This window comes from Marmota marmota, unplaced genomic scaffold (genome assembly GCF_001458135.2).
Source record: "Marmota marmota marmota unplaced genomic scaffold, marMar, whole genome shotgun sequence".
Lineage (NCBI taxonomy): Eukaryota > Metazoa > Chordata > Mammalia > Rodentia > Sciuridae > Marmota > Marmota marmota.
In genome coordinates, this window is record NW_026000016.1 from 8,286,014 (window position 1) to 8,297,900 (window position 11,887).

An 11,887-nucleotide genomic window follows, 5' to 3' on the forward strand; every position below is an offset into this window, starting at 1 on the left:
GAGATATAAAAATGTATCTAGGTTTGAGAGATGCAACAAATATTCCCAGGAAAACAAATCCACTCATTGCGCGGCTGTGTGCCAAGTGATCTGTTTTACTCAAATGATTGGAACTTATAAATCCAACATGACCACCTTAAATATTTTGGACAGGAAATATATACACTTTCATGATTTTTTATCACCACTCAAATGTTTCTACTGAGACAGCTGTTTACATTATGTTGATTTATAAAGTTTGGTAAGTTTTGGCAAAACTTGTGTTTGTTTGTTTGTTTTTCTTAATCACAGAAGTAGCATAAACCCTCAGCAAAAAAATTTGGTATTTGACTCCAAAATTGAAAGCCCAGTTTGAGGTACCTCGAGTCTTAAAGGGACACAAACATCTAGAGAGTTCCTTAAAGCTTAAAGTAAATGACTTCTCATCGCCCCTGAAAGCATCAAATGACTTTGCCAATGTCATACTTTTAATTTATCTGATTAATTTGTTGAACTTATTTGGTAATTTATCTTATCCAACATTATGGACTTGTGTCATCTCTTTTAGTGCCATGAAATGCTAGATGATGCCACTTAGGAGTTTTGAAGGAACCATATAAACTTTCTTGGCTTTACTTCTATTATAAATAGATAATGGGACTAAAATAGGTACTTATTTACATGTCCTCCAACTATAAAATTTTATGGTTTCTGAATGTAAACTTCAGGAAGCATTTCCTTTCCAGAATTCCATACTAACAACACTGCAGTTTCTCTCAGTTGCTGTGTTGTGGCAATCTTTGGTTTATATTAACCAAAATTAATGAATTTTGTGAATTAACTTTTTTTTCAATTGAAGGTTATTAAGTTGGTCACAGTGGTACATGCCTATAGTTCTAGCTACTTGGGAGGTTGAGGTGGGAAGATCAATTGTGTCCACAAGTCCACAAGTTCAAGACCTGCCTGGTCAACACAGCAAGATCCCATTTCAAAAAATGGGATATATATATATATTTTTTTTTTTTGAAAGAAATTTCAAGATACACAGCTCCATTTCACATGAGAGCCCTTACTGGTCAAAGCAGTCGAAGACTGTGTGTGTAAAATCAAGAAAATCAGTAACAAAAAGAAGGCCATTTCTACAAAAATTTTATTTATATATATATATATATAATTTTTTTGAAGATTATTAGTTTAAAACACACTCTAGGTTCAGCCTTGGGTCTAAAAGAGGAAGGTCCTTCTCCTTCTCTTCCTCAGCAGGGAAAGGGCCCTGGTGGCCAGTGCCCTATCAGTTCACCTATTTTCACAAGGCCTTGGACAAGCCTCCTGATGCTTCCTTTTCCTTCCCCAGATCAAACCTCCCTCCTCCTCCTGCCCCCTCCCCACTTTCCACCAGGCTTGTGCGCAGGCCTGCTCCTAGTCTGTCCTCAACCCCTACCCCTTTCCACCAGCTGCTGCTGAGGCTCTGGTGACTGAGAAATTCTCCCTTCCGTCCTCTGCTGGTATTTCTGGAAGGTGAAAGTAAAAGAAATGGAATTCCTTAAATATGACCACAGTTTCCCTTGCTTTGAGGATTGGAACATATGCAGCTTTGTTCTCCCTGTGGACATGACCTCTTAGTTGATGTTTTGCATTCCAGTTATTTTGTTAGGAAGTCATCTTTGAGAATTCAGATGGAGGAGCCAATGGCTTTTTCCTCGCCCTGCATGGCTGATTTCAGGCTGATGACTCTTCAAAAAAGTATGAGCCAAATTTAAAATTTCCAATACTTAAAAAAGAAAAAAATGTTGAGAAGCTCTATGAAGCTTGGCAATGTGTTTAAAATTAAAGAAAAAATTGGAGAAGACTCTTTCAGCTCTGTTTATTTGGCCACAACACAGTTACAAGTAGGACCTGAAGAGAAAATTGCTCTCAAACACTTAATTTCCATAAGTCATCCTTTAAAAATTGCAGCTGATGGCTGGGAGGCAAGAAAATGTCATCAGAGTTAAATATCGCTTTAAGAAAAATGTGGTTCTTGCTATATCTATCTGGTGCATGAGTCCTTTTCAGACATTTTGAATTCTCTTTCTTTTCTGGAATGTGAGAATATATGTTAAATATGTTCAGAGCTTTGAAACAAATTCATTGGTTTATTATTGTTCATTGTGGCTCTAAGCCCAGTGATATATATATATATATAATAAGTGCCTGAGAAAGACACCTCTGTAGACACCTTGGTTTGGACCAAAGCACTCAATTTGTCTACTCTGAAGCTCAGCAGGAAAGTTGTTCACAAAACAAATCTTATGTAACCCCTGGAAACAAGATTTCGTTGACCTTGCATGCACAAGACCCTAGGTTCAATCCCCAGCACCACAAAAAAAAAAAAAAAAAAGATATCGTTGAGTGGCCCAGCACCTAAGGAGCTGGATCAACACTCGATCACAAAAATTTCTGTTAAAAGACCCTCCACAAATTCAAATTAATAAGCAAAGGAACATTCTGTAGGCCTTCCTGTCCAGCACCTGTTTCTGAAGAAAGAAATTTCAAGATACACAGCTCCATTTCACATGAGAGCCCTTACTGGTCAAAGCAGTCGAAGACTGTGTGTGTAAGATCAAGAAAATCAGTAACAAAAAGAAGGCCATTTCTACAAAAATTATGAATATTAGTATGACAAAGAAAACTGTCAGTTCTTACCTGGCTGGCCTCCATTGTGACTGCTATGCAACAGATAAAGTTTTCAATATTTGCATTTTGAGGTATCAGCATGTTGCCCCAAGAGCAGGTACTCTAAGGGTTCAGAGCACCAGAGGTCTTGATGAAGGGTCCCAGTCAAACTACAGCAATCAATCTGTGGTCTGCAGGTGTCAGAGAAAGAATTCTCTGCTTAATGGATGTTTTCCATTTTATAAAGCAAATAATCCTTTTAAGTGCGTTGGCTCAAATTTTGACAATTCAGAGGTCCAGGGAAACTATTTAGGCTGCTAAAACTTTTGGCATATTGATGTCGAGTAGCAAAGAAGTCTTAGCACAAGACTTGAGAAAACTCTGTGAGAGACTCAGCGGTCTGTATTCTTTTTTTTTTTAATTTTAATATTTATTATTTTTTAGTTTTCAGCGGACACAACATCTTTGTTTGTATGTGGGGCTGAGGATCGAACCCGGGCCGCACGCATGCCAGGCGAGCTTGCTACCGCTTGAGCCACATCCCCAGCCCATCAGGGGTCTGGATTCTAACAAATCCCAAATTAACAAGTGACATACAAGGGAGTACTTATGACCCGACTTTTTCAGAGAAGACAGACTAGAAAACTTCTTACATCATACAAGCATTTCGGGCACAGCACTCAGGTAATTCAATATAGAAAGTGGTCAGTAATGGCTGTGGGAATCATTTTAATGAGTATGTGACCAATTTAGAAGGCAGAGATGAGGTACCCCATAAAGCTTACGACCTGCTGGATAAACTTCTAGATTTAAATCCAATTTCAAAAACAACAGCAGACGATGCTTGGATGCATCTAGTTTTTAAAGCTGTAAGTTTGTGATAATGGTTCTTTATTTAATGTTTGTTAATATTGTGTATTGTGAGACGGAGTGAAAATGAGTTGTTGGTAATTACCATAATAAATTCTTGTTTAGAGACCAGGGCAGAGGGAATCATTTATTTTTTTAATGTTTTTAATTGTTATTTTTAAATATACATGATAGTAGAGTATATTTCAGCATATTACACATACATGGAATATAACTTCCCATTCTAGTGGTTGTACATGATGTGGAGTTAACCTGATTGTGTATTCATATATGAACATAGGAAAGTTAAACGTGATTCATTCTACTCTCTTTCCTATTCCCATCCACCCCTTCTGTTTGTTCCCCCATTGTCCAATCCGATTAACTGTTATTCTTCCCTGCTCCCTCTTATTGTGTGTTAGCATCCAGGAGTGATTTATTTTAAAACTCTTATTTGCTCTGGTGCCAGATTATAAACTATAGATTAAGATTACTTAAAATGTGTGGGAGGGTTCCTTGGATTAACAATGTGATCTTTGAGTTAAATTCACACAAAGAGAATCAGATCTTTAGTTTTCTTAATTACTTTTCACTGCCATATGTAGAAAAGGAACAATTTTAGTCTAGTACATGCATCCAAGGTGCAAGGCTTAATCAATGGATATGATAGTAACTAAATGAATCAAAAGTATTAGCTTCTTGATTTCTTAGAATTTTGAGATTTATATGCAGATACAAAGATTTGAAGATCTAGAATAGCCAAAGCAATCTTGGAAAATGAGGTATTCCAAGAACATACCTCAGAGGGTTTCAGACTTATCATAAAGTTACAATAGTTAAGATCATATAATATTGCACAATAGACAAAAAGTGAACAAAATAGACTGTTCAAAAATACATTAACACATAAACGGTAAAGAGAGTTTTCAATAGTGCCAGTGTACTTCAATGGGGAAGGAAAATTCTTCCCCAAAAAAATAGAAGATAAAAAAGCTGATACCATTGTGGAGAAAAAATTATCCATGACTCCTGTTTCATGAAATTCCATAAATTTCACTTGAATTGGATCATAGACCTTTACTGTGAATGTGTATCTCTGATGTCACCCTTTGAAATCTTCTGCTTCCAGCCAAGATGGAGTAAGAGGTAGCCAGGTTTGATGGCTCACACCTGTAATCCCAGTGACATGAGAGGCTGAGGTGGGAGGATACAAGTTGGAGGCCAGCCTCAACAAGAAAATGAAGCCCTAAACAACTTAGCAAAATTCTGTCTCAAAAAGTAAGTAAGTAAAAACAGCTAGGGCTGTAGCTCAGTGGTAAAGTGCCCCTGGTTTCAATCCACAGTACCAAAATAAATAAACACACATACACACACACACGCACACATGCACACACACACACAAGATGGAGTTACAGTGACTAGGTTTATCTTCCTGTTTGGAACAAATAAAATAAAATCAGACAAAAATATATGAATGGATGAATTTCAAAACACTGGTTACCAGGCAAAAGCATACTGCTTCAAAACAGGTATTTCCAAGTCATGATGCAAAGAGGCAGATTCCAGTGGTTTTTCTGTGATGAGGAAAGGAGATATCCAGGATGGTCAATAAACAGAGTTCAGAGGAGAGAATACCAGAGAAGAGAAGAAATAGTGAGCTCCATAGACCTTCAGGGGACTCCCATCTTCAACTGAGTAGTGATCACTCTATGTGTCTGTGGAAAGCATCCAAGGCTAGGAAAAAAAAAACTATCTGAAAGCAAAAAAAAGAAAAAAAAAAGGACATAAAGAAAACATGGGAGAATAGATTCATGGCCTTGATGACCTTGGTATAGACAAAGTTTTCTTAGACAAGACACAAATTACTATTAAGAGAAATTGACAACATTAAAAAAAGTAATAAAGAAATGTAATAATTAAAAAGAAAAAAATTGATAAACCAGACATTTTTCAAATTAAAAAAAATTGTCTTATATTTCAACAGATGAATGAACTGTGGTAATCATGGTAATGGAATACTGTTCAACATAAGAAGGAATGAATTTTTGGTACACAGAAAATTTTAGCTGAATTCAAAGGCAATATGCTGAATGAAAGAGTCTCAAAAGCTTATGTTCTGGGGGGGTTGGAGGGGTGGGGTGGCACACGGACCGAGAGTTCAAAGCCAGCTTTAGCAAAAGCGAGGCACTAAGCAACTCAGTGAAACCCTGTCTCTAGATTTAAAAAATACAAAATAGGGCTGGGAATATGGCTCAGGTCCCTGAGTTCAATCCCTGGTACCAAAAAAAAAAAAAAAAACTTATTTCTGTAGAATTTCATTACTAATGACATTTTCAGGAAGACAAAATTGTAGTAGTGAATTGATCAGAATTCTTCAGGGATAAATTAGCAGACAAGGATCATTGAAGTAGAACAAGTGGAATTTTCACATATTGCTCTTGAGTGTGTGAAATATTGCAACCATGTTAGAAATTATTTTGTTAGTGTCTTATGAAATTTAACATACACCTACCCTTTGATCCAGCAATTCTATTCCTAGATAATGAAACATATGTACATGAAAAACCTTTAACATAAAGTATTCAAACAAGTCTTTAATCATAATAGCATACAAACACCCATCAACAAGACTATGGAAAACCAAACTGTGGTCACAGTTACTCTTAATAGACTATGTTTCAGCAACACAAACATCAAATTACTGCTATACACAGGACATGAGTGATACTATGTTATGTCGCAGATATTATGTGAAGCAAAAGAAGCCAAACACAAGAGTGTGTTCAGTATGAATACATTTAAACAAATTTCAAAAAAGTAAAATTATTATAGTTAAATATTAGTCTATGTTAAATTTATATTAGTCAGCTTCCAAGATATCTTCAGTGATTCTTGTCTGCAGATTTTCATAACCTCATGGATTTCCCTCCTACATTGAATCATGACTGGCCCGCATAGTCAACACAATATTGTAGAAGCAACAGTGAGTGACTTCCAAGGTTAGGTCATAGAATTCATTGCAGTTTCTTCCTAAGACTTATTTGGATTGCTTGCTCTGGGATATGTCATGAAGCCATCTCAGCAGTCTTGTTTAAGGCCCATTAGGGGAGGAACTTGACAACATAGAAGATCCTCAGCTCAGTCATGAAGACTGCATGTGACTGCATTCAACATCTGCCTGCAACTTCACCGGAGACCTTAAAAGAAATCATCCAGCTAATGAACTCCCAAATTCCTGACCCAAAAATACTTTTAGGTGGTAATATTTATTGCTCTTTTTTTTAAGTCACAAAATTTTATATAATCTTTTATGCAACAATAGATAACTGATACAAGGTAGAAATCAAAAGAGGATTTGTCTCTGTGGGAAGGGGGATACCAATCAAAAAGAAGCACAAGTTTACTTTCAGGGATAATGGAAATGTTCTATATCTTAATTTTTATGATACATGGATATATTCATTTGTTAACTTTGTTAACCACATGTTTAAGGTCTGTGCATTTTATTACATTTCAAATATATCTCAATTTAAAAATAAATAAATAAGAAAGAAAAAAATGCTGCATAGAAGAAAATTTCATTCATAATAGTAATCATACGGTAAGTATATAGAAATAAAACATTAAAATGTGCACATCTGAACAAAAAATTTATAACTCCTTAAAGAACAATACTAAAAGAAGGGGGAAAGACCTAAATAATGAGACATGCAATGTTCCTAGTAATGAAGGTAACTAAATAATTAACACTTATTGAGAGTTTTTATGTGGCAGGTTCTAGTTCTAGAGCTCTGCCTGGATTCCATCATATTATTCCTCATGATAACCTAAGAACTGAGTGTTATTGTTAATTCCTACCTGATAAACATAAAACTGAGGGTGAAAGTTTAAGTCAGGACTGCTTAGAGGTCTACGCTTTTGAAATTAGCATTTTAAGTTAGTCAAATACCAATAATAAAAAACAATTCCAACACCACTTTTTAATTAAACTTGAAAGACTATGTTATGGTTTGGATGGGAGGTGTCCCCCAAAATCTCATTTATGAAACTTTATATTTATGAAAGTTAAAGCCCAGAAAAAGACCTATAGACATATGTTGAATTTTAGTAAAAAATATTGCAAAAGGTTTGGAGGAGAGATGATTGGGCTATCACCTTAAACTAATAAGTGAATTGATCTCTGATGGGATTAACTGAGTGGTAACTGGAGGCAGGTGGGGTGTGGTTGGAGGAAGTGGTTCACTGAGGGCATGGATTTAGGGTATATATTTTGATTCTGGAGTCTCACTCTCTGCTTTCTGACCACCATGTGAGCTACTTCCCTCCCCCATACGTTTCCACCATGATGTTCAGCCTCACCTTGAGCCGCAAGGAATGGAGCTGGCTGTCTTTAGACTGAGACTTCTGAAACTGTAAACTCCAAATGCACTTGTTTGTTTACTCCTTTACACTTGTTCTGGTTGGGTCCTTTTAGTCACAGCAAAGAAACAGCTGACTAAAACGGAGTAATTCTAAAATATACTGGAAAGAGGGAAAGAATGGCAACAGGGAGATTTATTATATACCAAAGCATGCAAAATACACAGTGGTTTAGGAAAATTTGGGAAAAAAAATGCTAACAACAACAAAAAAGGAAATATAAAGCCCAGAAAAAGACCCATGGACATATGTTGATTTTTAGTAAAAAATATGGCATTTGAAATTAGTAGTAAAAGAATATATAATTCAATAAATGGTTTAGGGACATATGACTACAATTTGGGAAATAAGTTGTATTCTCCCTCACAAAACATAAAAAGCTTCAAGTGGATTAAATATCAAATGCTAAATAACTATGAAGTAAAATTAATGTAATATTTTTATAGTTTTGGAACAAGGATGGCTTTTCTAAATAATACCCAAAGCTCAAAAACCATCACATAAAAGATGAAAAGATTAAATTACAGGACATTTGAAAATTCTTTTAATTGTGCAATATCATAAAGATATTAAGACATATTTGCAACATATGTAACTTCTTAAAAAGAAAAGCTTCTTAAAAAATAACTCAGTAGCAAGCCAGGTGGATGGCACACACCTGTAATCCCAGAGGCTTAGGAGGTTCTTGAGTTCAAAGCCAGCCTCAGCAACAATGAGGCACTAAGCATTTCAGTGAGGCCCTGTCTCTAAATAAACTCCAAAAAAAAAAAAAAAAGTAGGGCTGGGGATGTGGTTAAGTAGTTTAGTGTCCCTGAGTTCAACCCCCAGTACTCCCCCACCAAAAAAAAATTCATTAGCAAAAAGAGCAATCAACAATTCCAAGAAATTCAATTAGGTAAAAATATAAGAAAAGATGCTCAATGTCTCTAGGACTGATAAAAACACAAACCAAAGCAGGAGTGATATATCACTTCATACCTATCAAACTGGCAAAAATTTTACATATTGATAATATCCAGTGTTGACAAGAAGTTAGAGAAAAGAACACTCATGCATACTTTGTGAGAGAACTGATTACAAAGCCCTTTTAGAAAGCAATTTAGCAGTATCTTCCAAAGTTAAGATTTCACAAATTCCTTAACCTGATAGTTTTGCATCAATATAACCTATAAAAATTTCCAAACATAGACAGAGATATTTGAACAAAGATGTTTAATACATAATAATGTTTATTACACAATACTATTTATAATAATGAACATGTAAAAATAATACAAGATATCTGTTAATAAAGAGAGTAGCTTAATAAATTGTTGGATTAAAAAATACTATGTAGAATACTAAAATATTAAGAATATGATATGGGATGGTCTGTAGCTCAGTGGAAGAGCACTTACCTAGCACACGTGAAGCACTGGGGTTGCTCTTCAGCATCACCACCTAAAAATAAATAAAATAAAAGTATTCTGTCTACCTACAACAAAAAAAAATTTAAAAAGAATAAGATATAACTTTGTGTGTGACCACAAAGTAATCACTAAGACATTGTTCACTGAAAGCTTTATTAATATGTATATCCATTCATTTAAAAAATATCCATGTATTTCATGCATGTTAGTGTAGAGGAAGAAAGTCAAAAGATACACACCAATATATGTGAGCATTTGTATTCATGTGTCTTTGAATCCTTTATAAATAACTCTTTCTATATTACCTATATAACAAAAAAGAGAAAAAAATCATCTCCCAAAATACTTTACATTTACAATACACAGTTTATGAAAACACATGATTCTGAAATTCATTGAACAGTAGGTAATATTTTCAAGCTTTTTATAATTTTATAAATGTCAGTTTTTACATTATTTCTAACAAATATATATTTAGGGTTACTAAGCAACAGGAATTGTGTTGGGCACAAATGGCCCACACAGTGGCCAGAGAAAACATAGTCAACTCCACTTTTAGAGTTTATAGTCTATTTGGAATAGAGATAAGCAATTAAAAGAAATCAAGAGAACAGGCCCAGGGCTTGCCGGCAGGGTAGACACGTCACCCCAATTAGAGTAGGGGCAGAGCAGAGCCGCTGCCCGCGCCCGCAAGGTAGGCAGACATGCAACCGACCAGAACAGGCCCAGCGGCCCGCTGGCGTGCTAGACACACCACCCCAATTGGAGGAGGGGAAGAGCCGCCGCTCGTGCCTGCAAGGTAGGCAGACTTGAAACCAACAGGGAGAACAGACCCAGAGGCACGCCGGCGTGGCGACACATCACCCCAACTGGAGGAGGGGCAGAGCCGCCGCCCGGGCCTGCAAGGTAGGCAGACCTGGGACCTACTGGGAGAACAGGCCCAGCAGCCCGCCAGTGTGGTAGACACATCACCCCAATTGGAGGAAGGGCCCAGCTGCCGCCCGCAAGGTAGGCAGACCGCGAGTCCCAGATAAGGGGCCCAGCGGCCCGCCAGCCTAGTTGAAAGATCACCCCAATTGGAGGAGGGGCACAGCCGCCGCCAGGGCCTGCAAGGTAGGCAAACCTGCAACCTGGAGAACAGGCCCAGCGGCCGACCAGCGTGGTAGACAGATCACCCCTATTGGAGGAGGGGCCCAGCCATTGCCCGCAAGGTAGGCAGACCACGCGACCTGGAGAAGGGGCCCAGTGGCCCACCGGCGTGATAGACAGATCACCCCAACTGGAGGAGAAGCACAGCTGCCGCGCGCCTCTGCAAGGGAGACTTTGCAACTATACAAGAGCAATATAAATATATGGGGGAAAATTCAATAACACAACAGTTTCACCAAGCAGAAAGAAATGTGAGCAGTATGAAAAGACAAGGAAAGAAAGGACCACAAGCAATGCAGGTCAACTCAACTTTAGAATAGGTAATAGCTGCAGCGGATGGAATGTCAGATAAAGAATTCAGGATTTACATGCTTCAGATGATCTGAAGTCTCAAGGAAGACATTAGACAGCAAAATCAGACAATGAAAGATCACTTCGACAATGAATTACATAAACAAATCCAAGAAGCAAAAGATCAACTAAACAGGGAGATAGAGGTTATAAAAAACAAACAAACAGAAATCCTAGTAATGCAGGAAGCAATAAACCAACTTAAAAACTCAAATGAGAATACTACCAGCAGAGTAGAACACTTAGAAGATAGAACATCAGACAATGAAGACAAAGTATTTCAACTTGAAAAGAACATAGACAGCTCAGCGAGACTCTTAAGAAACCATGAGCAGAACACCCAAGAAATATGGGATAACATCAAGAGACCAAACTTAAGAGTCATTGGGATACAGGAAGGTATAGAGGTCCAAACCAAAGGAATGAGCAATCTATTCAACGAAATAATACGAGAAAACTTCCCGGACTTGAAGAATGAGACAGCATCCCAAATCCTAGAAGCCTACAGGACGCCGAATGTGCAAAATCATAAGAGACCCACACCTAGACACATTATAATGAAGATGCCCAATATACAGAATAACGAGAGAATTTTAAAAGCTTCAAGAGAAAGAAAGCAGATTACATTTAGGGGTAAACCAATCAGGATAACAGCTGATCTTTCAACACAGACTCTGAAAGCTACAAGATCCTGGAACAACATATTTCAAACGCTGAAAGAAAATGGGTTCCAACCAAGAATTGTGTATCCATCGAAATTAAGCTTCAGGATGGAAGATGAAATTAAAACCTTCCACGATAAACAAAAGTTAAAATAATTTGCAGCTAGAAAACCATCTCTTCAAAACATCCTCAGGAAAACATTACAAGAAGGGGAAATAGAAAATAACAATGAAAACCAACAGTGGGAGGTAGTACAGCAAAGGGAAAAAATAATCAAAGAGGAAAAACAAACCATGTTAAGGAACATAAATAAACAAATATGGCTGGAAGAACAATCCATATGTCAATAATAACCCTAAATGTTAATGGCTTAAACTCATCAATTAAGAGACACAGGCTAGTAGAATGGATCA

General features: G+C 36.9%; 1 pseudogene; it reads left to right on the forward strand.

Annotated features, from left to right (window-relative positions):
• The first annotated feature begins 1,655 nt into the window (after positions 1-1,655).
• On the forward strand, positions 1,656-2,176 carry LOC107140243 (annotated as a pseudogene).
• The last annotated feature ends 9,711 nt before the right edge of the window (positions 2,177-11,887 follow it).